Source organism: Octopus sinensis, linkage group LG16 (assembly GCF_006345805.1).
Source record: "Octopus sinensis linkage group LG16, ASM634580v1, whole genome shotgun sequence".
Lineage (NCBI taxonomy): Eukaryota > Metazoa > Mollusca > Cephalopoda > Octopoda > Octopodidae > Octopus > Octopus sinensis.
Window position 1 is genome coordinate 29,612,549 of NC_043012.1, and position 24,730 is coordinate 29,637,278.

Here is a 24,730-nt window from a genome sequence, read left to right on the forward strand (position 1 = left end):
TGTCTTCACACCTCTGTTGTCTACATTCTGTTGCCACATTTAGAACATGGCTCACGGTGGGTCTAACAGGTATGTTGTCTATTGAGTGAAGTTCTCTGCTGTGTGTGTAAGGAAATAGATATGCAGAAATATATTCTGGTGGTAATATATATTGTATGTGCATGTATGCAGACAGATACATGTGTGTATGTGGATATAATTACTACCGTTATAAATATACACGGTGTATGTGTGGGTGTGATATATATATATATATATATATATATATAATGTACATGTTTGTGTGTAAGTGAGGAAATGGATATGCAAATGTGTTTTGCTGGTAATATCTGTGTGCGTGTGTGTATATAACATGCATGTGTCTATCATTGGCACAACCATGCATACATTCGTGTGTGTGTGTGTAAGATGCCGTAATGTCTTTATTTTCATCTCTCTTCTTCCTCCTCATCAATGTGTTAGTGTTTGGTGTGTGACTGAGACTGAATCTCAATGAAGCAAGAATTAGCACTAAACCGTCTCTAAGAAAACCTGTTCAGCCTGCAGGAGCCCTTAACCTGGTCCCAAATAACATTCAGGTCACCCGAAAACCTCTGTACTGACCCACTACTGCTACAAGTTCAATGGTTGTTGTAAAGGTATGAACACCACTACATCGCATTTATCTTCACCAACTGTTAAATCTCTGGCAGTCATTATGTTCTGTGGATAAACGAGAGAACCATGTACCGAATCCAGACACTTGCAGTCTGTCTCACCTTTGATAACCACTGGGTTTTGTTTTTGTTTTTTCTCCTTCCTTGTTGTTTTCTTGTGTCAACTTGAAAGAAGACAGCAGCTGATTATGCCTGGGCGGTGGCACTGGTGCCATCTCCCATTGACAGTCAACAGGTTTGCTGTTTTAACTACTTCCTCATTCTCTGCCTCCATACTTCACTGTTCCCACCACCCCCATCACACCCTCTCTTTCTCTCTCAATCTGTGTGTCTCTTGTCTGTCTGTCTACCTGACTGCCTTTGTATTCAGAGAGCTATTTATCCATTTATACATTTATCTATATCTACCTCTTTCTCTGTCTCTGTCTCCTCTCTCTCTCTCTCTCTCTCTCTCTCTCTCTCTCTCTCTCTCTCTCTCTCTCTCTCTCTCTCTCTCTCTCTCTCTCTCTCTCTCTCTCTCTCTCTCTCTCAATATATATATATATATATACAGGGTGTTCAAAAAGTCTCTCTGCAGTGAATTTTGTCATCCTGACTCTCCCAAGATGTATTTCAAAATATGTGTAGAAGAGTCAACTTATGTATTGAAAATGAAGGACAACACTTTCAACACCTCTTATAACGTTTTTTAAAGTCTTGTAAAGTCTGATATATTCTTTTGTAGTCTTATACCATTTTATAAATATTTAATTTGCAATTAAACACTTACTGCAGAGAGACTTTTTGAACACCCTGTGTGTGTGTGTGTTTCCTGCATATCTCTCTGCCTATCTAGCTGTTTACCTATCCACAAATTGATCAATCTCTTATGATAAAAGGCAGATTTTCTCTGCCTCTCACATAGTTTGTTTTTAATACAATTGTACAATATAGAATTTCTTCAATTGGAATTTACCTATGATTTTTCGAAGTAGATTTGATTGGGTCATGGCATATACATTTTTTTCAATTTCACCCCCAATTAAGCAAAAATTCCAGAAAACTCAATATTTTACGATTTGCCTCTCTCATTTCAAATGCTTTACTCCTGCTATTACCACACTTTCTCCTACTTTCTCTTTGCAAGTGTATACAACTATCATATCCTCTTTCTGCAATTCTTATTCAACATCACACATTCTGCTACTGTCGCTAACTTTTGGTAGTATTCATTAGCGAGCGTACTTCAGTTGTCAATTGTTGAAAGAAAGAAATTGTAAGCTAAGAAAGTGTGTGTGTGTATGTGTGCATGCAGGAAGTGAAGGATTAAAATATGGCAAGAAGTGGACAGATGTACATATATACATACATACATCCATACATACATACATGTGTGTATGTATGTGTATTAATGTGTGTGTGTTATCTCTCTCTATGTAAAGCTGAAGTTGTCTGTGTGCGGCAGGTTTGGTAGCCTTCAACTAACACTATCTCCTCCGAGACCCTGCGGTGCAAGTTGACCAAAATTGAGAGTATGATAGAAGAAGGGTTGCTCTTCCTTCTGTAGGAGATAAAATTCAAATCGGACCATGTTAACACCAAAAATTATTTACATCAAAAAGGTGCTTTTTTCTATGAAAATCCCTATTTTTTACGATTTTTTTCACTGCTGTGTCGCCACTTTTCGGTGTATTTCAACCAGAAAAATTTTCACTTGAAGAGAATAACAAGCTACATAATGCAAAATTTTTACTTTTCAAAAATTCCAATTCCAGCGGGTCGAAACAAACCTGAGCAACGCCGGGCGATACTGCTAGTCTATATATAAGTATATATACTGCTAGTCTATATGTAGGTATAGAAAAACAGATGTGAATTGATAATACAAAAGCATGTCTATATGTGTGAGAGCGAGTATTGTGTGCCTTACATGAATGTGTTTATGATTGTGTTTATGTAATATCTGTATTTATACATGTTAGGGTGAGGGCAATTAGAATCCCATCTGTGTATGTGTGTGTGTGTATATGTATGCATGTGTATATATATTCGAATACATATATATATATATATATAATATATATATATATATACACACATATATATTTACACACACACACATATACATACATACATACATTATATATAGATTAAGATAAACTTACTTGGAATGGATGCATGCCGTTGAGGAGTAGATGGACAACTGACAAGGGTTGTTCTTTACATTACTTGTCCGGTTTTCCATTTGTTTCTCTCGTTGTTTCCGTATTCAACTCATTTGTTTCTGTATTTCATGTTGTTTAATGTTGGTGACGTTCCGTACCCATATATGCATATGTATGTATATATATATATATATATATATATATATATATGTATGTATATATGCATGTATGTATGTATGTATATATGTATGTGTGTGTATGTATGTATATATATATGTGTGTGTATGTGTATATATAATATATATATACATATAGGAGGGGGATAAATATTCGTACATGTCAAAATTCTTCATTTATTTAATTTCTAATGAACATAAGTGGGATATACCAATACTATGTTTGCATACACGTGCATAAACTAAGAATATGCAAAAGAAAGTAATAAATTATAGTAACTAAGGAATTTATATTCAATTATAAATATTTAGGGGTGAAAAAAGTATTCGTACAGAACATAAATAACTGATAATTCTGATTTAATACTTCGTAGCATAACCATTATTCAGTTCCACTTCAACCAATCTCTTCTTGTAGTTCTTAATCAATGACTCGCATGTTTCTTTAGGAATTTTTTCCCATTCTTCTTGTCAAATTTTCTTCAAATCTGTAATGCACGTTGGGGCTCTTGAATGAATTTTACTTTTCAAATAACGCCACAAATTTTCAATGGGGTTCAAGTCAGGTGACTGGCTTGGCCATTCTAATAATTTTATATTGTGATCGACAATCTATTTTTTTGGTAGACTTCGCCGTGTGCTTAGGGTCGTTATCCTGTTGTAAAATCCACCATTCATAAAGCTGGAGCTTTTCTACAGAGTCCCATAAATTATTGTTCAAAATATTTTGGTACATCTCTGCATTCATTCTACCATCTATCACATGTAACTTGCCAGTACCATTTGCAGAGAAACACCCCCACACCATGATGTTGCCACCTCCAAACTTTATGGTAGGAATTGTGTTTTTCGGCGAATAGGCAGTACCATCTTTCCTCCAAACATGGCTACGTGAATTTCTTCCAAACAATTCAATTTTTGACTTGTCTGTCCATAGAACATTTTCCCAGAATGTATCAGATTTATCTTTATGTTCATTAACAAATTTTAAATGGGCATCTCTATGCCTTTTAGTCAACAGCGAAGTTTTTCTAGGAGAGTGTGACAGTTCATTCCTATGAAGTTCATTGCTGATTGTTTGTAGTGTAACACTAATCCCCGAAGCTAACAAATCTTCTTGCAACTCCTTTCTGGTGATCATTGCGTTTTTTTCGATTCTTCACTTCATTTTTCTTAAAGATCTAGGGAAAATCTTGCGTGATGCACCGGATCTTATTCTGTTTTCAACAGTTCCTGATTCTTTATATCTTTGAATAAATGAAGATATGGTAGAAAATGGAATACAAAGGGTCTCTGATATTTTCCTGTAACTTTTACCTCTTTTCCACTGTTCAATAATTAAGTTTTTCACTGAATTTGTGAGTTCTTTACTTTTCGCCATTATTACGATACTACTTTATGTTGTCTCAATGCTGAATGAAGAAGCTAGCGTTTTGACACAACTGATAAGATTATTGGAACAAACGAGAAAGTTCTAGTAAAAAAATAGTATTTTAATAGTATTTTGTGGCATAGAAAATCATAAACTTATTCTGTACGAATACTTTTTTCACCCCTAAATAGTTATGATTGTTTATAAATTCCTTAGTTACTATAATTTATTAGTTTCTTTTGCATATTCTTAGTTTATGCATGTGTATGCAAATATAGTATTGGTATATCCCATTTATGTTCATTAGAAATTAAATAAATGAAGAATTTTGACATGTACGAATATTTATTTCCACCCACTGTATATATATATATATATATATATATACACACACACACACACACATATACATGGTGGTTGTCTACTCCTTATACAGAGTTTGACCACCTCCTGTACCTACACCTTAACACCATCATGGCGTCTGATGTGGCTTTTTAAACCAGACAATATCCTGAAAAGATACCCACATAGATTGCACCTCTGATTTGGACCACCAGTACCTGCAGATAAGTTCTGCCCTTTGTGGATCTTAACATGTCAGGTTGCTCTTGAGTGCTACTGGTAACATGTAATCCAGTACAACCTGTCGCATGGTCGGGTCGTCGTCGACTAAACTGGCAATCCCACCAGGCTTGCTTGGTGAGGAGAGTGTTGTTGGACACCCTACAGGATGAAAAATAAGACCCGTCAAAGGGCAGATGAACTCTGGAAGTCAACGACCATCCTACAAAATCTCTGTAAATATGTATATATCTTTTTTTTTATGTGCTGGGAGTTGTGGCGTGCTCCTGTAATCCAGCTACTCAGAGGCTTGGTTGGTTGACCGGTTTGAGGATGGGAGTCCTGGTAGTCGGCATCAATATGGTGCTGGAGAGGGAGCTCATCAGGACCAGGTTGTCTAAGGAGGGTTGCTTCGGCCCAGGGCGGAAACACAGCAGGCAAAAGGCCCCATGTCGAGCAGTAGTGGGATCGCGCCTGTGAATAGTCGTCGGCTGGCAGCCTGTTCGATATAATTGAACTCCAGCCTTTTTTACAGCATGGCCGCGGCCTTCGGGCTAAAACATTTTTAAGGATTTTAAGGATTTATATGTATGATTTTACTATATATATATATATATATATTATTTTATATCTTTTAATTGCATCTTTTACTTTTCTCTATACAATATTATTTATATGTAATTCTTATTCACACATCGTACATATATATTATGCATATACATACATTTATATATTATATATATATATATATATATATATATGTTTTTAGAAAGAATTCTTGATGCATTTCCTATATTTTGAAGATTTATTTTTTTAATTAAGAATTATTAATGATATAAAAGATTTCTCAAAATAAAAAATAAAAAAGATTGACATGAAATCATTTTGGGAAAGAAAGATTTCTGTGTGTCTCTGTCTTTCTGTTTCCATGCTTTGACATCATGTGCTAATTGCAAACAAGTATGATTGCCATACAAGTGATGCGGTTTATTTGTGAACATGTGTCTGAACCTTGGGAAAATATTACCTTACCTGGAAACCTTACCTGGTGAGGGTTGGGGAGAGGAAGAGCATCCAGGTGTAGAAAATCTATATCAGTGAATCCCATCTGACTCTGTGTGTGTGTGTGTGTGTGTGTGTGTGTGTGTGTGTGTGTGTGTGTGTGTGTGTGAAATCGGTGGAGTCATTGGAATGTTGGATAGAATACCTTGTGTTATTTGTTCCAACTCTCTATGTTCTGAGTTCAAATCCTGTCCTATCTCCTCAAAAACATGGCACTTATCTCAGATGCTTTGACTGACAAATACGTATATATACTTATAACTTTATTTTTTATTTGAGCATGGAACTGTGTAACGCACATCTATTTTCCTCTCATCCTGCCTTCATTTTTAATAAACTGGTATACAATAATATCCTCGATTAGAGATATTTCTTCATTTTAATATTCTTTTGACTACTCTCTCTCTGATGACGGAATACTCAGCTTATGGAATCCTTACTCAGTATCATAATTCACATGTTTGGCTTTTTCTACAAACAGCCGTGAGAGACTCTGTTTAGATTCTCCATCTAAATGAAATGTTTGTTTTGAGTGGCACCAAAAGTTTTGCTTTTTCATTTTTTATTCTAATCTATTTCACATATATATACACACACAGTGGGCTTCCATCAAGTTTCCTTTCTACCAAATTCCATCAGAAGTCTTTATTTGATCTGGGTCTATAGTAGAAGACACTTTTGCACAAGATGTCACACAGTGGGACTGAACCTGAATGCATGTGGTTGGAAGGCAAACTTCTCAACCACACAGCCATACCTCTATGTGTGTGTGTTTTGTGTGTGTGTGTGTGTGTGTGTGTGTACAAGTATATGCTGTGTGTGTGCACATTTGTTATTTCATATTGAAGTGAAGTTGAGAAATGCCAAGTTGAAAGATTTCAATTATTTCAGGTATTTCAAGTGAAGTTTCCAACATGGAATGTGGAGAATGTTCTGGAGATTTCCTTTTGACAACTCTGTGTGTGTGTGTGTGTGTGTACTTCTGTATATGTGACTCATATACGTGTAGGATGATTTATAAAGTCCTTGTTAAACTTTAAATCTTATTGATGTATTAGATTTCTTTTTTGTTTTTCAGTGTTTCATTCTTTATTTTGCTAAACTATTGGGACAGGCCATGCTGGTGCACTGTCCTCTTTTGTTGTAACTGGATTTACAAATATAAATCCCTTTATATTAATCCATTCTGTTGTGGCATAGATTCACACCCTGCAGATGCTATTACTATCACAGCTAGATATCCTTCTTCTTCAGACCCCAATAAACCGAGATGAATTTTATCTCACTTCACTAGGAATCTTTCTGTAACTATTGATAAATAAAATATAATATCAGTATATATAGATCAAAACAGCTTGACTCAGACTCCTTGGTACTCTGAGTTTCAAGTATGTGGCTAGTCTTCAGCCATTGGAGTCTGAACTCTCATTCAGACCCCAATGGCTGAAAACTAGCCACATGCTTGAAACTCAGAGTACCAAGGAGTCTGAATCAAGCTGTTTTGATCTATACATGTAACACCCAGTAAATGTGTTCAGTGCCCTTCTTTCATTTGTCTACTCAGTTATATATATATATATATATATATATATATACACCCTTCTGTCCAGCATTTGCCATGATTGATCGGTAGCCACTACACACATTTTTTTTCTCTCCTTGTTTCTTTCTGTGTTCCTTTATATATTTATATATATATATGTGTGTGTGTGTGTTTTCTCCTTTTTTTTTTCTCTCCTTGTTTCTGACTGTGTTCCTTTCTGTGGAAGAGCATAGGCTCGAAATGTTAAAGACTTTTTCACTTCCCGTGCATTAAACTAATACATCTGTTTGTTTTCTACACCACTTGTCTTCTTCTTGTTTTTTCATGAACTCTCCCTATATATATATGTGTGTGTGTGTGTGTGTGTAGATAGATAGATATTAAGTATACGATTAATTTATGGAATGAAGTTCTACAAATCTATTCATATTTGTCAAAACTGGAGGAGATAAGGTGTGAAAAAGTTGTAAGTAGTTTACTCATGCATACAGTTGTTTTGTAAATAGATATAAACTCATTGTTGAATTTGCAAATTGTCATAGTACTTAGCAGTGCAGAGAAAAAAAAACTTAGAAAAAGAACAGAGAAGTTGGATCTATGAGGAGTTTTATGTTTATCTGTTCCTAACTATGCGTGATAGTGATGGGAGTCATGTCAATTATTAAATCACTAGTAACAGATGAACGGTTTGGGGATGATATAAATATAGAGATATTGATAACACTCTCTCTATAGATTAGCATAGATTTGCTAATTAAATCTCCATATATGTAGCATAGGGCAAGTTAGTTAGAGAAATGTCCAATGAGAAAATGTTACCTAAAATAATTCAAATCTAACCTTTAAAAATAATACTTGGTATTTTTTAATTAAAAAATCATAAACAGATGAAGAAAGTTTAGCTTAAGGAAATTGTGTTTGTAAAATTTATACGAGAAAATTAATGCTGTCATTTATGGGGGAAGGGGAGGAGGAATTAAAAAGAAAGAAGTGGAAGTGGATGAAGGGCTCTTGTTTACTTAAGATCCATATTAAGGTAACATAGAAGTATAGTAAAGGAGAAAATAAGGTAAAGTGGTAATTCAAAGTGGTAATTTTTAATTTATATTTCAAACAAACACCATTTTCCCATATTGCTTCATATTTAAAAAAAAACTACCATTCGATAAATTATACAAATTTCACATTTTATATCTCTGAGGAGCAGAAGTGTTGTCTATAAATGCTTATCAATATAGGATTTCATTATAGGGACAGCACTTCGGCAAAACGATCGTAAGATGCTTTAAAAACTTAATTCGAAACTTTTAAACTGTCGTATTTATTATTATTATATATTTATACTTATACATATTTACATATATTTATATTTTTAATACAACAATTATTCTACACATGTATATATCTTTCTGAAGAATTTTCTAATATTGATTTCCTAATATTATTAACAATATGTTATATAGTGTAGCAAGTAGCCATTTTAAAATAACGCGCCAATTTGCGTTAGCTGGCAATATGACATAATGACATATTGCTGAAGAAATATGATTGTTGTTTTTCCATTGGTTAATATAACAGCTCATATAAGGATACTAAAAGTTACTTAAAGAATATATGTATATGATTTCAATTCTTTAAAGTCAAGTTGAGCAGTTATAAAAACCCTGGATTTGGGGAAAAACTTTAGTGTTTGTTGGATGTAACTAAACTCCACGACACTTACTCCTTTGAGACATTGGTGATTTTCATACCATGTCCAAGGAAAATCCAACAAGTCTATTTTGAATTGTTGTAATTACTTCTTTAGTTAGATTTATGAATTAGCTAGTGAGATATTTAGTTGTACTTCTACACGACGAAAATTATCTTTTCTTTCACATGTACATAATACAAAATGTTATATTTATATAATAAAACTAATTAAGAAAATGTTTTCTCTTTACGTTCTTCAACTGTGTATAAATATGCCTTTCTGTAATCATTAAATTGTATTTTCTTATAGCAGTTAAATGAACACAAAGATAATATTATACATACATGACGCTAATATTCGTTAGCATTCCATAAAGTATATTTCTCTATGGCGTTATATACTGTAGTTTGGATTTGCATATAATGATAAGACTTAAGTTATAAGTGACGTTTTAATCATTATATACACCCTTACTTAAAAAGTCAAATAAAATAATCTATTTCCAAATAGGAAACAATAAATAGCATTGCATTACTGTAACAAAATTAATTAGAGAATATACTATAATAATATAACATAAAAGAAGCAATGGTTGCTTAAAACCACTAAAATAGTATATATATATATATATATATAGAACAAAAATGTAATAGAGGGCATTAAAATGTTTGGACAGGTAGACGACACAAAGGCGGACAAGAAAAACAACAATTAGAAGGACAGGCAAAAAAGACAGGTCATTCTTGGCTTTCTTTCATCAGTCAAGTACCAGGAGTCACGACCATTTCAGACAGTTACACTTGAGGTGTTTCGATCTGGTTGCCCCCCAAAAAAGTCTAAGCTAAGAGCATTAGACCCCCTGTATATATAAGTGTTATAATATCCTCACACACACATATATATATATATATATCATGGACAACGGGTGTTAAATGATGATGATGATATATATACACCCACACACACCTAAGAAGAAAACAAAAAACATGGGCTTTGTACATTCATTTTCAATTGATTGAGTAAACTAAAGTATGAATGCACCTTAAAGGCATATCAGAAACAGCTGTAAGTCTACAATGAATGCACCTTAAAGGCATATCAGAAACAGCTGTAAGTCTACAATGCACAAATAAAGGTATAAAGCCCACTACTATTTATATCCTTTTCTTATATATCACTCTGTGAAAACATACCACATTAACTTGGTAATACAATCATGGATTTACAAAGTCAACTACTGATGGACTTCACATTGGGGTCTCACCTTTTGATTACCTAGGGTTCAACACCAATCACATGACTCTTTTGTCATCCCAGTCTATTTGTATCAACAGAGAGCTTAAGAAGTATTTTGCTTGGATTATTAATCCCTTATTTATAATTCTTTGTTCTTATATAATCAAGACATTTGTATATTCACACACCATTGATATATAACATACATTACACACACGGTATTAATACATGATATATATATATATATATATATATATATATTAGTTGTGCAAGAGAGACGATTGCGCTGGTATGGTCATGTGGCGAGAATGGATGAAGATAGGTGTGTGAGAAAGTGCCAATCCGTAGCAGTTGAGGGAACCCGTGGAAGAGGTAGACCCAGGAAAACCTGGGACGAGGTGGTGAAGCACGACCTTCGAACTTTAGGCCTCACTGAGGAAATGACCAGCGACCGAGACCTTTGGAAATATTCTGTACGTGAGAAGACCAGGCAGGACAAGTGAGCCCAGCCCACTTATGAATGCCTTTCCTCCCTTGGACACAAAGACCTGTTGAGGCAAGCGAAGTCGATATAGAACCTCATCCGACGACAGACACCCATGCTAACCCCCCATGCTTGCGAAGACATGTTGGGGCAAGCGAAACCAAATTGAACCAGCCAGGATCCCTGGCCTGGTGGTACGTAAAAAGCACTATCCGACTCGTGGCCGTGGCACGTAAAATACTCCAATGCGACCGTACCACAGGCACCCATGCCAACCCCCTTTGCTTGTGAAGACATGTTGGGGCAAGCGAAATCGAAATAGAATTGAACCAGCCAGGATCACTGGTCTGGTGGTACGTAAAAAGCACTATCCGACTCGTGACCGTGGCACGTAAAATATTCCAATGCGACCGTACGACAGGCACCCATGCCAACCCCCTTTGCTTGTGAAGACATGTTGGGGCAAGCGAAATCGAAATCGAATTGAACCAGCCAGGATCCCTGGTCTGGTGGTACGTAAAAGGCACTATCCGACTCGTGGCCGATGCCAGCACCGCCTCGACTGGCTTCCGTGCCGGTGGCACATAAAATACACCAATCAGACCGTGGCCATTGCCAGCCTCGCCTGGCACCTGTGCAGGTGGCACGTAAAAAGCACCCACTACACTCACGGAGTGGTTGGCGTTAGGAAGGGCATCCAGCTGTAGAAACATTGCCAGATTAGACTGGAGCCTGGTGCAGCCTTCTGGCTTCCCAGAACCCCGGTCGAACCGTCCAACCCATGCTAGCATGGAGAACGGACGTTAAACGATGATGATGATATATATATAAGTACCGGAGCGGGTTATTCTAGCAAAAACTGTCCGGTGAACGGCAACGGGAAACTCAGAGTAACAGGTTTTGTTGAATTTTCTGCTGCTTTAAATAAAGTATATATATAAGTAAATAGATGAGTGTATTTTTCCCTTGTTAACAATTAACATGGAAAAAATAGATAAATAGTTACCAGGGTTGCAAAAAATCACACAAGTAAAGAGAAATCTTCGAAACATGTGTCAGAAGTAAAGGTATTTGAATTATACCTGTGTTAAACTCCATTTATTTATATATATATTATATATATATATATATATATATATATATATAACAATATTGTAGACAGGGCTATTAGAGAAAAGAGACAGGCTTGGAAGGTCTGGAAAAATGGGGGTAGCAGGGAATTGTATCAGACTACCAAAAGAGAAGCTAGGAGACAGGTTTATTTAGCCAGAGGGGAAGCAGATAAGAAAAAATTTGCCAATGTTCTGCGCCGTGAGGACCAAAGACTGGAGGTGTTTCGTGTTGCAAGACAGTGTGTGAGAGAGAATCGTGATGTGGTAGGAGAGAAGTGTGTTCGCATGGAAGATGGTTCACTTGCGCTAAATGAGGATGCAAAGAGAGAGGTTTGGAGATGCCACTATGAAAGGTTGCTGAATAAAGAAAATGAATGGGATAAAGAGAGTCTGCCGAATGTTGACCCAACAGAGGGACCAGCTATCCGAGTTGATAGTTCCGTGGTAGCTAAGGCAATTAGAAGCATGAAGACAGGGAAAGCCCCAGGCCCATCAGGAATCACTGCAGAGATGCTCAAAATGTCTGGTAGTGTCGGCTATAGCCTAGTCGCCCGTATAGTTAATCAGGTGATACACAAAGGAGTCATACCCAATGACTGGTGTAGCAGCATAATAGTCAACTGCTACAAAGGTAAAGGTGACGCCCTAGATACAAATAACTACAGAGGTATCAAGCTGTTGGATCAGGTGATGAAGGTTACGGAGAGGGTCATAGCCCAACTAATTAGAGAGAGAGTTAGTTTAGATGAGATGCAGTTTGGGTTTGTGCCAGGGAAAAGTACTACTGATGCTATATTCCTGGTAAGGCAGCTGCAGGAGAAATACCTAGCCAAAGATAAGCCCCTGTTCCTGGCTTTTGTTGACATGGAGAAAGCCTTCGACAGGGTCCCCCGATCCCTTATCTGGTGGTCAATGAGGAAACTAGGGATAGATGAATGGTTAGTGAGAGCTGTGCGGGCCATGTATAGGGACGCTGCTAGTAAGGTGAGGGTTGGCAACGAGTACAGTGAAGAATTCCGGGTAGAGGTAGGGGTCCACCAAGGCTCAGTCCTCAGCCCCCTCCTATTTATCATAGTCCTCCAGGCAATAATGGAGGAATTCAAGACAGGATGCCCTTGGGAGCTCCTCTATGCTGATGACCTTGCTCTAATTGCTGAGTCACTATCAGAACTGGAGGAGAAGTTTCAGGTGTGGAAACAAGGATTAGAATCGAAGGGCCTCAGAGTCAATCTAGCTAAAACCAAAGTCGTAATCAGTAGGAAGGTAGACAAATCACAAACGCCTTCAGGTAGATGGCCCTGCTCGATCTGTAGAAAAGGTGTAGGTAGAAACTCTATAAGATGCACCAAGTGTAAGCTATGGACACATAAGAGGTGCAGCAATGTCAAAGGAAGGCTAACTAGGAAGATGGTTTTTGTATGTGGCAGATGCTCAGGAACAATAAACACTGAAAATGCTCTGAGACCAACAGGGAGAAAAACTAGAAATAGTTGATAGTTTCCGTTACCTAGGTGAGTGTGTACGAACAGCTATGCTACATGGCAGTGAAACATGGGCCATGACTGCTGAGGATATGCGTAAGCTCGCAAGAAATGAAGCTAGTATGCTCCGATGGATGTGTAATGTCAGTGTTCATAATCGACAGAGTGTAAGTACCTTGAGAGAAAAGCTGGACCTAAGAAGCATCAGTTGTGGTGTGCAAGAGAGACGTTTGCGCTGGTATGGTCATGTGGCGAAAATGGATGAAGATAGTTGTGTGAAAAAGTGCCACACCCTAGCGGTTGAGGGAACCTACGGAAGAGGCAGACCCAGGAAAACCTGGGACGAGGTGGTGAAGCACGACCTTCGAACTTTAGGTCTCACTGAGGAAATGACTAGAGACCAAGACCTCTGGAAGTGTGCTGTGCGCGAGAAGACCCGGCAGGACAAGTGAGTCCATAACCCGTGGCCTTCTACATGGGATGGAGCCAGCCTACGTATGCATACCTTCCCTTCTTGGGACACAAAACTCTACTTGTGAAGACCTGTTGAGGCAAGTGAGGATCAGAATCGAAATCGTTCAATGGAAATTGCAGATGTGTTACCAGTGCCGGTGGCATGTCGAAACTCTACTTGTGAAGACCTGTTGAGGCAAGTAAGGATCAGAATCGAAATCGATCAATGGAAATTGCAGATGTGTTACCAGTGCCGGTAGCATGTAAGAGAACCTTCCATTTCGCGACCGTTGCCAGTGCCGCCCCAACTGGCCTCGTGCCGGTGGCACGTAAAAAGCACCATCTGTTCGTGTCCGTTGCCAGCCTCGCCTGGCCCTCGTGCCGGTGGCACAGAAAAAGCACCATCCGTTCGTGGCCGTTTGCCAGCTCTGTCTGGCACCTGTGCGGGTGGCATGTAAAAAGCACCCACTACACTCACGGAGTGGTTGGCGTTAGGAAGGGCATCCAGCCGTAGAAACACTGCCAGATTTGACTGGGCCTGATGAAGCCTTCTGGCTTCACAGACCCCAGTAGAACCGTCCAACCCATGCTAGCATGGAAAACGGACGCTAAACGATGATGATGAGGATGATGATATATATATATATATATATATATATATTATATATATATATATATAAACGGCAGTTTGTCTGTCTGTGTGTCTGTGTGGCTGTCAGGTTGTAACCTCACCTTGACCATGGCTTTCAACCGATTCTGATGAAACTTGACACACACATAGCCCAATGTCATAATTCAAAACTAACGCAGCGAAAATTTTGAAAAGTTCCCCCAGTTCTGAAAAAAATCGATAAATTCGACATGGGGTCGAGAATCTAAGCTTTTTATATGCAACACATTTTCTGTCGGGAGACAGCTAGGAACATCGTATACATAGAAGTATTCGAATGAAGAGAAGACATTGCAACCTACACATGCGCCTTCGTTCCCTAGAGGGAAAGAACTAGATTGGGATTAGTCGTTGCCTACTAGGGGCTCTTACATACCCGGGCTATGCTGCTAGTATATATATATATATATATATATATATATATATATATCACCATATTGTATATCCACCAACAGTTAATATATACACTGTATTTCCTTGTGTATAAGTCACACTATTTCATACCTGATCTTAACTGGGAACAAAAGTGAATTACAGTTTATGCATGAGTGGCTGTGAGGTAATAAGTTTACTTTCCAACCACATGGTTCTGGGTTCAGACCTACTACATGGTGCCTTGGGCCAGCCAAAGCCTTGGGAGTAGGTTTGATAGACAGAAACTGAAAGAAACCTGTTGTGTGTGTGTGGTGCCTTCAAATATTGTTGGTTTGTTTATGTTCCCATGACTTAGCAGTTTGGCAAAAAGAAATCCCTAGAATGAGTACCAGACTTTAAAAAGAAAGTACTGGGGCGGGGAAGGATTTGTTCAACTGAATCCTTCAAGGTGATGCTCCAGCATGTCCCCAGTCTAATGACTGAAACAAGTTAAAAATAAAAGGGAAGAAACACATATATCATACTAACCATTAGTAATACTATAACATTAGTACATTATACTAATATACAGTCATTAACCATTAATAATTCATAATAGATGAGTCTTTTATAACTATTAACATTATGTAATATTTTTGAAGCAACAACTGAGATGGACTTCACCTTACGGCACCAGCAAGCTTCTTGTCATTCCACCCCCACCTCCATTAGTTTGGGGGTTTCCTCTGTTTCCTGCTGTGATTCTCAATCGAAAACATCAATGTAGTTAAGTGGTCTTCATCCTTCTTTACTAGGGTGCAGAAGTCTCCAAAACAGACCATCTGGTACAGCCTGGTGTTCATCGTGATAGCAGTAGCCAGCAAAGCTCGGCCTGCCCTCTGCAACACTTGCAGACATGAGTGAAATGTGTTCATAATTATACTTGTATATGAACTGTTAACCTTAGATATATAATACATTCAATGTGCAATGCAATAACAAAACTACATAAAAACATATCTGCTAACCATTAATGCAGAATGTGATCATACATTATATTCTTATTAACCATTAATACAGCCAGTCTGCCTCCCTGTTTGTGGAGCGACCAATCTTTCTTCCAACTAGATCAGAGATTCTCAACTGGGGTCCATAGAAAAGTTTTGGGTTAAAATTTATCTCCAATAAATTCTTTATACTTTAAACAATATACAAAATTTTGTAACAATTTTTTTTTATATACAATTCCTAATAATGTTTAATTATAGAAATATAATGGAACTTTTTTAAACATTAAATGGCTGTTGGGGTCCATCTGAACAATATAAGAATCAAAGGGGGTCCATAGGAAGAAAAAGGGGTTGAAACACTCGACAAGAGTAAACTTCCTGACAAAACTCGTTAAAACTCTCTCTCTCTCCCCCTCTCTCGCACACACACACAAATATTATTATTATTATGAATATAGTAGAAATGAGAGAAATAGAAAGAACATAAATTTAATTAAGGTACAAGTTTTATTAACCACATCATCATCATTTAATGTCTGTTTTCCATACTGGCCAAGTCTGGATGGTTTGACAGGGACTGACAAGGCTGGAGAGCCATGCCAGGCTCCATTATCTGCTTTGGCATGGTTTCTACGAGTGGATGCCCTTCCTAATGCCAACCACTTTACAGAATGTGCTTTTATAGGTACAGTAAATGTAGTCAACTATGATACTGTACTTTGGGAAACAATGATCCATGGGACTTTCTTTCAATAACAATTAATTAATTAACACAAATTCTCTTAACTAATTAATACATTTTTTTTTAATAGATTCTGGTTGCTTGGAAGTTCCAGGTAATTTGAGTAGTGGATAGAAAGGAGTTTACTGTATATACTGTCTGTCTGTTTGTCTATCTGTTTGTCTTACCATTTGCTTCTCTCTCTCTCTCTCTTTCTCTTGATATCTGTCTGTGTGTCTAACTGTTTAGTCATCTCAGCCATCAATACAGTCAACACCCACAAACTATTGCTATATTTTGATATATATACCCAGTGCTATTAACCGAACATTTTATATATGCACTTATCACAGAAAACATCCTGTCACCTCTCTCTTTATCTCTATCCCTCTCAATACAGTAGTATAAGCACACATACAAATCTATACAGAACACTAACATACAAAACACACCTCTGGCCTTCCAACACACACACACACACACACACACCTATCCCTAAACCTTCAATGGAGACCAGTTCCTGTAAATCTGGAGAAATAATTTGTAACAAGATGCCACCACATGACACAGTGTTTAGAATTCTTGTGATGGTCTTCACCATTTTGGAAAACAGTACAGTGGTAGTGGTGGTGGTAGTAGCCGCAGCAGCAGTTGTCTAGATGGTGGTGTTGATAGTACTCTCCACAGCTTTGTCATACAGTCACCGTACAAACACACAACTGTTGAACGGTGTTTCAGCTCTGTCAATGATATTGTTGTTATTGTTGTCGAGGATGTGTACTTGTATATTAAAAACAGGCTTGGTGTGTGTGTGTGTGCATGAAGCATACATACATAATATAAGGCCCAAGAAGCAAATTAAAAATGTATAACAAGCTCTGACGAAAAATGGTGGACTCTCCCCCCCACCTCACCTAGGAAGTATCAGAATACACCAAAACCGTGGTTATCTCCCACTCTGGAGCATTTACCATCTTTTGACTGCAATCTCCAGGCAGAATTCAATGATGACTGCCTATCTGATATATGTCAGCTGTTCACCATCTGTGTGTCTGTGTGTGTGTGTTCTGTCTCCCTGCCATGACATCATGTGATTGTTACAAATGGCATCCTTTGTTTCCAATATTCTGTGAAAAAATGTCCAGCCATAGAGAAATGCTACCCGAACTGGAAACAGGTGAGAGTTGGTGATAGGAAGGGCACCCAAGTGTAGAAAACCAGCCTGAACAAATTTCATCTGACCCAAGCAAGCATGGACAAGTGGATGTTAAAATTATGACATACACACACACACATACATATGTATGGCTTGGTGGTTAGAAGTAAACTTTACAATCATGTAGTTTCAGGTTCAGTCCCACTGCACAGCACCTTTGGTAAATATTGGTTGCTATAGCCCTAGGTTGACCAATAATCTGTACGAAAATTCAGTTGACAGAAATTGAAAGAAGCCTGTCATAAACAACGTTGAGTAAATCAGAACTGAAATGAATTTGAGTGTTATAAAGCTTCGCTGTGGGTTAAATAACAATGTAAACACAGTTTTTCTATGTTTGTGTGTAAACATGTGAAAACATTTGTATTCCATGCTTGGCATTACTTGAACAAAGTGGTGACAATATTGGCATTCCTTGTTGATATAATCTTTTCTACTCTAGGCATAAGGCCTGAAATTTTGGGGGAGAGGAGCCAGTTGATTAGATCAACCCCAGTATGCAACTGGTACTTAATTTATCGACCCTGAAAGGATGAAAGGTAAAGTCAACCTTTGCAGAATTTGAACTCAGAACATAAAGACAGACAAAATACCACTAAGCATTTCACCCAGTGTGCAAACATTTCTGCCAGCTCACCTTGTTGACATAATGACTGATAGTTCTGCACTTTCAAAGCCCTTTTTTATTACAAAGCAGTGAGAGCAGATAAAGTTGGTGATAGAAAGAGCATCAGGCTATAAGATCGTATCTCAAATAACTCCTGTCTGAACTCATGTTGGCATGGAAAATACATGTTGAACCTTGGGCAAGTGTCTTCTACTATATCTGCCAAAACCTTGGAAGTGGATTAAGTAAATGGAAATTGAAAGAAGCTTGTCACATATATGTATATTCATGCATGTGTGTGTTTGGTTTATTTGTGGTTAACAAGACAACTAATGAGTTCATGTTAAGACATCCCTACAACTGTTCAAGCATGTCACATGGGCTTTAGCATATATATATATAGTAGTAGTAGTAGTAGTAACAGAAAAGAAGAATTTCGATTATCCCCACATGGTGAGTTGTAATGTATATAAGAAATTAAAAAAGGAAAATACGCACACTTATATAGTTTTAATATAATTTTTAATATATCGACCGGTTTCGCTATCGCTATTCATGATATTATGTTTTACTTATTTAAATATATATTTTTTCTTAAGAAGAAATTTTGTCCATGTTGTGTGTGATGAAATTCACGAGTGAATAACTTCACAAGTAGATAAATAAAGGAGGTAATTGGTTGTCGTTATTATTGTTATTATTGTGGATAAGGGAGATAACTGTTCAGCTATGTTCACTGAGGAATTTGTCTGTATTGCGGGAAACAGATTTGCTCTTTATGTAGAGTGGTTCTCTTTCTCAAGGTCATAATTGTTTGTCCAATATAGTGGTGTCCGCAACCCGAGCAGGTTATTACATAAATCAGGTTCTCAGAGGCACAAGTGAAACTAATTTTAATTGTGAACCTCTGTCCTTGTTTGAAAAGGAAGTCCGAGCCTTCAAGCAGGTTCCACAATTTGGGCGTCCACATTTTTCAACCATTGGTTTTGTGGTTGTTTTGTAAAGCTTCGCATTTGTAAGTAGTCTCTTTAGCGATTTGTCTTGTTTTTTGCATTTGATGAGTTTGTGCGTTTTCAGGATGTTGTTCATTTTTGGATCTCTAGCTAGTAAAGGAAGAGTTTGCACAATAGTGTTGAATGCCTCATTGTTTCTGGGATTGTGTGTTGATATAAATATTAATGTTTTGAGTTGAGCTGTGGTGTTATGTTTTGTTGTTCTTAGTGTTTTTGTGTCTAATTGTTTGGCACGTTTAATTCCCTCGTAGATAAGTGAGGGTGGATATTGTCTTTCACTAAGTGTTGTTTTGAGGTCTTGAAGACGAAGGTCCCGAGTTGTTCTATCAGACACTATTGTGCAAATCCTTTTTGCTAAATTGAAAGGGATGTTTATTTTGATGTGTTTCAGGTGGCATGAGTTAAAGAGAAGATATTGTTTTGAATCAGTTGGTTTATAATAGATGTCAGTTATGATTTCATTGTTAACTTTTTTTATCATGATGTCTAAAAATGGGAGTTGTCCTTTGTTATATTCCATTGTGAATTGAATGTTACTATTTATGTCATTTAGTGTTGATTTGAAATCCAAAAGTTTGTCGATGTTCTTCTTCAAGATGATAAAGCAGTCATCCAGGTGTCTCTTCCAATTTTCTCTTATGTAGAGGTAAAATGGGTAACCCTATTTCTGAAGTGATACTTCATATAAGGTGACTTCAAAATAACCCATTATTAGATTCGCAAGTACTGGGGCTGCTTTCATTCCCATCACAATTCCGCATTTCTGACAATAGTATGTGTCATCAAATAGGAAATAATTGTTCTGAAGTATAAATTTTAAGGATTCAATAATAAAGATCTGATTTATGCATTCCAGGAGTACTTCGGCATACTTTTCCAACCAGAATTTAATTGCTTTTATTTCATAGTCATGGGGGGATGTTGGTGAAAAGATTGATAACATCGAGGATAACCAATATTGCCTCTTCATTAATTGTTTGTGGTAGGTGTTCTAGCATGTCTAAATCATCTCTCATGAAACTTCTGATGTATTTCAGCAAGGGTTTCAGTAGGATATCTAGAAAATTGCTTATGCAGTGGGTTTCACAGGCTGGCCCAGCTACAATGGGTCTTAAAGTCAAGTCTTCTGGTGTTTGGATAGTTATGTATTTGCCTGGTGACTGTTTGCAGGCTTCATTGATTATCTTGCTCTTGTGTATTTTAGGAAGGCTGTAAAAACGACTGGGTTTACATTTGAAGCTCGTGTTGTAGTCTGTTTCTTTTTCTGTCAGGCCTTTTCCATGTAGAAGAATTAAGGATGCAAGATTTTTCATTGTTCTTTGTTGTTTATAGCTTATAACTTTTTCATAGAAGGCCTTGTTTTCTAGTATGGATAATATTAGTTTTTTATAGTGTTCTGTGTCCATCAGAACTACAGCAATTCCTTTGTCAGCTTCTTTAATTGTCAGGTCTTTGTCGTTTTGTAGTTCAGTCAGATTTTTCCGTTCTAGATTATTGAGGTTCGGATTAATTTTTTGTTTATTGGATGTGTAGGGGAAATTTTGGATATGGTTGCAGAAGTCATCCAGTGTTTTATTCCTACCCTTATGTGGAAGGTAACCACATTTCTATTTTTGACTATTGATTCATCTTCATTGTTGTAGTCAGTTAGTACTTCTGCAAGTCGTAGTTTTCTGCAGAATTCCAAAATCTGTCTCTGTCTGTACACATATATATATATTTCCCCTCCCATTACCGAAAGCTGAACAGTTATCTCCCTTACCCACAATAATAACGATAATAACGACAACCAATTACCTCCCTTTATTTATCTACTTGTGAAGTCACACACAACATGGACAAAATTTCTTCTTAAGAAAAAATATATATTCAAATAAGTAAAGCATAATATCATGAATAGCGATAGCGAAACCGGTCAATATATTAAAAATTATATTAAAACTACATAAGTGTGCATATTTTCCTTTTTTAATTTCTTATATATATAGATACATATATATATATATATATATATATATATACACACACACATACATACACAAGAGAAAGCACATAAATGTGAAACAAGGTGGGGTAAAATAGTACTCAAATACCAGAGGTAGAGTAATATGCTTTATTATTAAAGCTGCAAAAACACCTCAAAAATATCATAAAAAACTGCTACTCAGAGTTTCATGTTACCATTCATTGGACAGTTTTAATTGAGACTCAAAACTACCTGACAAAGGGGAACATGAAACTCTAAGTTGCATTTTTTTGTAATATTTTTTGGTGTTTTTGCGGCTTTAATAATAAAGTGTGTGTGTGTATAAATGTATGTATAATTTCAAATGTTACGTTAGTGTATAAGGGTTTGCCAAGTGGTATACACAAAACTCTAGTCCCAGTCTAGTCTAGTTCACTAACAAGCACCCAAGAACCAAGGAATGCATGAAAGCCTCCTCACCTCAAAAAATGTTTTGAAATATTAAATGCTTGTGTGTGTGTGTCTGAGCATGTATATTTATATATATATATATATATATATATATATATATATATATACGTTATAAAAATATGGTTCAGTAAAATAATTTACCTTACCACACACCAAACTTTTTAGAAATAGCAGCCAAAAATCTTAGCTATTTCTTCTACTGTAAGAAAAATCTCCCAGACAATGCATACTCAAAAATAACCCACACAGGCACAAAGGGAAAAATAACGAAAGATCACACACATATAATCTTATATGCGTGTGATCTTATGGGAGATTTTTTTTACAGTAGAAGAAATAGCTAAGATTTTTGGCTGCTATTTCTAAAAAGTTCGGTGTGTGGTAAGGTAAATTATTTTTCTGAACCCTATTTTTATAACGTAATGTTTCAAATACACCATAAATGGTCTTTTTACATACTGAACACTACTTGGTAAAATTAATTAATAATTAATTAGTTTTACCCTTTTATTATTGACAATATATATACATATAATACACACAAACTCATCTAGTTTAATTCTTTCGCATTCAGATTTCTTTGTCCAATTTATTGTCTTTTTTTATTCACATAATTAACCAGGGATTATGTCACAGCCTCAAGATTTTGATGATGTGATTGTATATTTTTAGAATGACATTGCAGGGTAGGTGTGAGAGGCCTGATCTGGCCAGTTTGAACTTAGTACGTACAATAGAATATTTTGGCTGGACATGACAAGTTTGAATGCTAAAGGATTGTTTAGCTCCTGATCAAAAGTGCTCCAACCATGACCACCTCGTTTTTGTGTCCTGCATTGTCTACAGTGTGTCCATTATTGAAGACATTTGGATGTTGAGGAAGATTTTGTTAGTATTTCTAGCAAGCCAAGCGACCACATAGGGACTCCTTTTGTTGGCTCATGGATATGTGTGTAATGTGTTAATGATCTGTGTGTGTGTGTAATACCATATGTAGTTTGCCATTGGTTCTCTGGTTTCTTGTTGAGACCTGGGTGTTAAGAAGTCCGTTTCTTGACAAGAGTGAGAGGGGAGGGGGTATGTAGAAGTGTGTGTGTGTGTGTGTATATATATATATATGTGTATGTATGTATGTATATTTGTGTGTGTCTTACACTTTTATGTTATGTATGCAGCAGATAGAGTTACAATTAATTTTTTTTCCTTTCTGACTCTTATAAAGTTTCCTTGAAAACCTTGATATCATTTTCTTAAGACACCATGTTGATCGTGGTGGTGGTGGTGGTGGTGATCGTCGTCATGATATTCATGTTGCTTGTGTTTTATTACATACACCCACCTCTCTCTCTCTCTCTCTCTCTCTCTCTCCACATACACACACTACATTGCACACACTCACACATGTACACATATTGAGATGAACACACAGATTGACATATATATATACATACGTACATACATACATGCCTTATTATGTTGCCATGGTGATGGTGTGTATATGTGTGATTATATCTGTGTGTGTGTAGTGGTGTAGGTAATATTAGGGAGATTAAAGAGTGTATATCTGTGTGTGTGTGTGTGTGTGTGTGGCTGTGTGGGATGCTTTAATCCCCACCACCATTTTTATCTTTGTTAATTTGATTGTTTTAAATTAGAGACTTGTTTTGTTTAACCTTTTTTTTCCCCTGCAGTTTCACTCGTTGTCTGGATTATATATCACCATCATCATCACCATCAGTTATGTGCATGTCCATATGCGTATATAGGCATATTAGTTGTGTGTAGGTACACATATGTGTATTTGTTTAACATCTGTATTTCCATGTTGTCATGGGTTATAAGAGGACATACTTGGAGCAGGAGCTTTTGGCAGGATGCTCTTCCTGTCACTAACCCGCACCCACTTTTTTTTCCCCCCAGAAGGGAATCTTTTTATTGCAGAGTCTCAAAAGTGCTGCGTGACCAATCATAATGTCCACAAGGAATGTAAACATCTCATCACTCAGAGCAACAGGCATATCCATTCAACATCAACAAACACACACACAAGCTGGGTTGTACAAACGGGATTATATACAACTCAGAACACTCGTTTATTTATTTTATATTTCTTACACAGCAGAATTTACAAAAGTGACTCAAAAGCTGAGAGTTTGGTGCACGGCACTTATAAGAATCTCAGCTGATTAAAATATATATGTAAGGTGCTTCCTACAGTTTCCACATGCCAAATTCACTCACAAGGCATTTGTCATCCCAGGCCTGTAGGAGAAGGCACTTACCCAGGGTGCTGTGCTGTGGGACGGAACCTGAAGTTATTTAGTTACCAAGCAAATTTCTCGCCCATACACATTGTGTGTGTGTGTGTGTGTGTGTGTGTGTGTGTGTGTGTGTGTGGCTGTGTGGTAAGAAGCTTGCTTCTCAATTACATGGTTCTAGGTTCAGTCCCACCACGTGGCACCTTGAGCAAGTTGTAACTGGATTTGGTGGATGGAAACTGAAAGAAGCCTGTCGTATGTGTCTTTGTGTTTTTGTTTGTCCCCCACCACCACCACTTGGCAACTGGTGTTAGTGTGTTTACATCCCTGTAACTTCATGGTTTGGCAAAAGAGGCCAACAGAATAAGTACCAGAGTTTAAAGAAAATAAGTTCAGGGGTTGGTTCATTTGACTAAAAAGTCTTCAGAATGGTTCCCCAGCATGGCTGCAGTCTGAAACAAACAAAAGATA

The 24,730-nt window shown here is 36.9% G+C and overlaps 1 protein-coding gene across 2 annotated transcripts in view; it reads left to right on the forward strand.

The window, feature by feature from the left end:
* LOC115220506 (sine oculis-binding protein homolog A-like) overlaps window positions 1-24,730 on the forward strand; it is a 151,079-nt gene that overhangs the window by 35,188 nt on the left and 91,161 nt on the right. The gene's annotated exons all lie outside the window — the stretch shown is intronic.